This window comes from Rutidosis leptorrhynchoides, chromosome 2, assembly GCF_046630445.1.
Source record: "Rutidosis leptorrhynchoides isolate AG116_Rl617_1_P2 chromosome 2, CSIRO_AGI_Rlap_v1, whole genome shotgun sequence".
NCBI lineage: Eukaryota > Viridiplantae > Streptophyta > Magnoliopsida > Asterales > Asteraceae > Rutidosis > Rutidosis leptorrhynchoides.
The window spans coordinates 357,933,848-357,940,000 of NC_092334.1; positions in this window are offsets into that span (position 1 = coordinate 357,933,848).

A 6,153-nucleotide genomic window follows, 5' to 3' on the forward strand; every position below is an offset into this window, starting at 1 on the left:
GGTGTCGGAAGCGTGAAGATGAGCGGTACTGGTGGTTCTAAATTCGCGTGTTATAATTGTGGGCAAACGGGACATAAGTCTCGTGAATGTCCGTCGGGTAAGGTCACATGTTATAAGTGCCGGAAAGAGGGACACCGGAAGTCGGAGTGTCCCGAGTGGAATAGTGACGGAGCGCGAAGGTCTAACGACGCTTGATTCAGATACTATTCAATTTTAGTACTATCTTTATGTGGGTGACTCTTGGGTAATAAGTAGGTTTATCCATGTGATGTAGTGGCTAGCTAGGTCGAGTTAGTCCATTGCGGTTTGACTAACTAGTTCGGGTTAATCAATAAGTTGTTAGGGGTTTGATCGAGGCGGGTTGACCTAGTGAATTTGACTAGTCGGGTCAGGTTAATCAATTAGACGTTAGGTGTTGACCGAGTCGGGTTGACCAAGAGAGAGTTTGATTAACAAAGTTGGGTTAATCAATTGTTGTTAAGGGTTTTACCTAGTCGGGTTGACCAAGGTCATTTGACTAACCAAGTTGGGTTGATCAATTGTTGTTAAGGGTTTTACTGAGTCGGGTTGACCTAGTGTGTTTGACTTAACCAAGTCGGGTTAATCAATTGTTTTTAAGGGTTTGACCAAGCCGGGTTGACCTTGTGTAATTGACTTAACCGAGTCGGGTTAATCAATTAGGTGATAGGTGTTAACCGAGTCGGGTTGACCGAGTGTGTTTGACTAACCGAGTTGGGTTAATCAATTCTTGTTAAGGGTTGACTGAGGTAGGTTGACCGGGCGTGTTTGACTAACCAGGTCGGGTTAATCGTTTTGGTGTTGGAGGCTTAACCAAGTCGGATGTAACCGTGATTTGATTAGAGGGTTACTTGTATTGCTCTCCATAAGGGTTATCGTAGTAATGGCATGCCGTTCGAGAGGCGTTTACGTTGACCATGTATGTGTGTGAGTAGAGTCATGGTTGTTGACTATCTTTGATGTGTGTAAGTAACCGTGTTAACGGTTGAGACGGTGCGAGTTAGGGTATAAGTCTTGGTAACCCCAAGCATCGCCATTGTAAGTGAAAGGTTGCTAGGCTCGCTTTGCGGCCTAAGTAGATCGCGACTAGCAGTTGATTGCTAGGGAGTTGTGGGCGTTGAGCTGTAAGGTTCGTGTGATTTGTGTGACTTCGAATAGTCAAGTGACATATGACACCGAGGATGAACCCCGTAAGGGTTGAGTTATTGAGACTCGGTGGTAGTAATGGGAGTTTCATAATACTGCGTCAGGTGCCTTAGTATACCTGCTAGTGGAATGTTTCACTTCGTTGGTGTGATTATTTTGTACTTGGGTACCGATGTGAAACCCGAAGGTACAACTGTGGTCTATTGAGATGATTAGCGGGCGTTAATGTTTGACCGATTCGAAAGGTCGATGTTCGAATACCTTGTAGTAAATCCGCGGAAGATTTTTGATTATGACCAACGTTGATATCGGTCATGTGTGTTGTGGAATGTTGAAATTTCATGATATGTTATCATCTTGACAGTGAAGGTATGGGGATTTAAGACCCTAAGTGGGAAGTATGTAATCGATGGGTACGGTATTACCTCGGTTTGGTAGGCGTGTTAGAGCAATTTGTCAAAAGTCGTCCCGTTTGTGAGCAAACTAGGGACGTAGAGTGTTAATTTGGACTGTCTCGTGTAGAGATATACTAGTGTAGTGCGCATCCGGGAGCGAGTTCCCGAGAGTATTGAGGACTTATATGCGTGGGCAAGATCATCTTTAATGGGCGATCGTAATGAGGTTCGCCGGGTAACGGTGGACAGGTTATGGAAATTGTGGAGTTGCGCGTCAATTGGAGTACCAAAAAGCTTATGGGAAATCCTATCATTGTGCGCGTGGTGCGGATGACCCATATTGGATTGTCGATTGGCGGTAGAACTCTAAGTAGTAAGTTGGAGTGCGCCAAGGAGTCATGAAGGATGGTTATGTGTTTGGAACATTGTGTGGCGAGAAAGTGTGATCGATAGGATGCATTGGTGGCATCGAGGGGATGTAGAGTGCGTGAGAACTCGAAGATTCAAGGAAGGTGTACTCTCATGGCTATTTTGGGGCTAAGATCATGAGGACGTGATCCAATTTAAGTGGGGGAGAGTTGTAAGACCCTGTTCCTGTTTCAGTCAATGGGACGCCGTCCCAATTTCTGGATGCCGTCCTGCTCTTTGAAACCGGACACCGTGTCCAAATGTGCTGACGGGCCAGCTGTATAATTTTGTTTTAAAAAGGGGTATTTTGGTTAAATCACTTGGGTGTCGGTTTGGAGCCCTCAAAACTGATCTAGATCCCATTTGTGGATCACATTTCATCCACACAAACACTCTCATCCAATTCTAGAGAGAGAAAGGGTTTAGAGAGAGAGAGAGAGAGAGCTTGATTTGGAGAAGAAGGAGTTGGATTCTCACCAAAGCTCGGGTTTTAAAGTTGTTCAACTCGCTCCTAGCTATGTTTTGGTAGTAGTGGTAAGTTCTAACTCCGAATTTCACTAATTGATTTGATATTCAAGTTAGGGTTTGAACTTGATATTGTTGAGAAACCCATTTCGACTCATGAAGTGAGTTTAGTGATGATAGTAGTCGGGTTTTGTAGTGTCGTTGGTGGACTTTGGGTTGGTTGTTGTTTTGGTCAAGTTCAAGACTTTCAAAATGGGTTAATCACTAGGTTTAGTGATTATGGATGTGTCGAAACCCATTTGGGTGTATTTTGGTTGACTAATTTTGAAATGGGTCAAAATTTGGGTTGGTGTCAAATTGGGTAAGGTAAGCGTTAACACTTATGATTTGGGTTAATTGGTGATTTAGGGCCATTTTCACTTGTGTTAGTGATTATTGGTTAGGTTGAGCGCTAGTTGTGATCGGAAGTGCATTTGGGTCGAATTTGCACTTATGGTTTTTTGGTCGTAAGCTAGAGTGTTTAGCTTATTTGTTTGTGAATTATCTAGGTGATTCACATTTGGACGATTAGGAGCTCAAGTGGGAGTTGCCTTTCTTGTAATCGAGGTGAGTGGAATATTTATACATGTATGTATGTAGTTCTTTTACTCGTGTGCGATGTGGGTCTTCGGTGCCACATCGTGAGTATTATGTTGGTATGTGTCACAAGACGGTGACTTATTTGTTGGTATGATGGGATGAGAAATATAAGTCGGTAGTGTCTCGATAGGTGACTCACAAGTCTGTGACACCTAATGGTGATTCACAAGTCGGTGACAACATATGTCGGGAAGTGATTTACAAGTCGGTGACACTTCATGGTGTTTACAAGTCGGTGAAACTTAGTGGTGCTTCACAAGTTGGTGACACCACATGGCGTTCACAAGTCGGTGACCCATAGGTATTGGTGGGTAGTTCACAAGTCGGTGACACCCTTTGGTGATTCACAAGTCGGTGACACCTTATGATGATTCACAAGTCGGTGACATCACATGAGTGTGACTCGACGTTATTGGTCGACTACAAGGCGGTAGTACTATAGCGGGAATGGTTGGTATGTTTATGCATTGTATTGGTTTAGTATATTATTGTGTTGAGTTATATACTAACGTTGTTGATAGTCGTATGTGGTATTGCTAGATTGTTTATGCGTTCGTATACGTGTTTTGTGTTAGGGTATGCGTGTAGGTAAACTATATATGTATGTGTATAAATGTTTTACTCACTAAGCAATTAGCTTACCCTCTCGTTGTTTACATTTTTAAGTTCGAAAGCGGATATGGCAAGGGTATGCTCGGGATTTAGATGGCTGTCCTTTTTGTGCTTGCTTGGATTACTTTTGGATTCGGCCTAGGATTGGGTAGTTTATCCCCAAACATCATGCTCGTAATTTATTTGGAAATTAAACTCGTATGGTCGAAACTCGTATTTTTGTATGTATTTCGTAAAACGGCCGATGTGGGCCCGATGTCGTAAAACTTGTTTAATAGTGAAAACTTCTTAGTTTTACTTAATATGAAGTGTTGTGATATTTCGTTTCGTTTAAAAGTGTCGGGAAACGTGTTTTTCGTTAACGTGAAATGGGCATTTTGGACAGCAGCTGGAAGACCATTTGGACGCCGTCCAGATTGCTTGGATGCCGTCCTGGCCTTCACAACTGGACGCCGTCCTGATAACTGGATGCAGTTCAGATGAACTGTTTATAAATAAAAAAGTTTCGTTACGTTTTCGGTTGGATAACGGGTTGGGTCGTTACATTTCGAGAAAGCTTTTAATAGCTTGAGTTGGGAATTCCTTTTGGAAATAATTGAATGAATGGGTTTCGGGTGTAAATGGAGAAAATGAATCCTCGCTTTTCTCAAATCGGCCTCGGTCTCTGTCCTCGTTAACGGTTCACCAACACAAGAATTTAATCTCTAGAGATAAATCCGTCAAGGTGATCCTTTATCACCCTTCCTCTTTGTTATTCCTGCCGAGGGTTTGAGTTTACTTGCAAAGAAGGCGGTTAATTGTGGTTTACTTAAGGGTGTAGAATTCGGGTCGGATAAAGTGTTAATTTCGCACCTACAATACACGAACGAGACCATCTTTCTTGGTGAATGGAGTAGACAAATTTTTTACAACCTTATGAAACTCCTAAATTATTTTTAAAACGCGTCGGGGTTAAAAGTTAATTACAACAAAAGTGTGTTATATGGTTTAGGGGTAATAAAGGATGAATTTGAACGTTTGGCTCTTTGGGTTGGTTGCAAAATTAGTGAACTCCCGTTCACTTATTTAGGCCTTCTTATTGGACGTAACATGAATCGGGTTGAAAATTGGAAGCCGGTCATAGATAAATTTCACTCTAAACTCGCGGATTGGAAAGCAAAAATGATTTCCGTTGGTGGAAGGTTGACGCTAGTTAAACCGGTTCTCAATAGTTTACCACTATATTATTTCCCACTCTTTCGTGAGCCTGAAAGTGTCAGAAATTGTATAGAGAGTATTAGGAGAAATTTCTTTTGGGGGAGAGGGGGTTGGGGGGGGGGGGGGGGGGGGGTTTCGGGTGAGTGTCCTAAAATGTCTTGGATCAAATGGGAGGTGTCACTTTTACCTTACAGTGAAGGTGGACTAAACATTGGATCCCTTCGGGGAAAAACCTTGCACTTTTGGGGAAATGTTTTTGGCGGGCCAAAACCGAATCAAGTTCTCTTTGGGTATCCATTATTAAAAGCATCTATGGTTCTAATGGGCTTAACATATCTTCGGGTCCTTATAGGCAGATTAGGAAAGGTTGTGTGTGGCCCAATATTGTGCGTGTAGGTATATCCATCAACAAGACTGGGCTGAATTTTAGATCCTCGTTCGTTAAACAGATCGGTGATGGTAGCCACACGCTTTTCTGAGAGGACCCATGCCTCATCGAGGGACCTTTAAAGGACACGTACAAGCGTCTCTACCACCTAGAATTTGATCGAGCTGCTGCTGTTTGCAATAGAGTGAAATGGATCGACAATGATTGCATTTTTTCATGGAGCTGGAAACGTGATGTTATAGGATGAGCAAATGATGAACTTCTTTCGTTAACTAACATTTTAAACTCGTATGTTAAACATGACAGGAACTCCGATGTATGGGTTTGGAATGTAGCAACGATTAACATTTTTACAACCAAAAAATTATCTAGGCTAATTGATGACGAAACCATTATAGAAGATAGAACAAGATCAGAGACTTTAAAAATAATTTGGTTCCAAGTAAAATCGAAGTCTTCATTTGGAGAGTTTTTAATCGGCGTATTCCAACAAGGATCGAACTCGACAAAAGGGGTATAGATTTGGATTCCTTAAGGTGCCCCATATGTGCTGAAGATGTGGAGTCTATCGACCACATCTTATTCCTATGTCGACATTCTTTTGATCTTTGAGAAAGAATTTACAAATGGTGGGGATTGGGCTCAGTTTTGAACTTAAGCGTAATGAAGCTTTTCGGGGAAAGAGTAATCGTACAATGTCTTGGTTGGGATGCAAGATTTGGAAAGCTTTAGAATGGACGACCACTTACCTTTTTATGGACGGGACCGGCCGCGATAATGGAGATACAATTAAAATCGTTTGAATGGATATCCCCTCGAGTGAAAGATACGAAGTTTGAATGGACCGAATGGCTTACCAACCCTCTTGCATATGTGATATAGCCT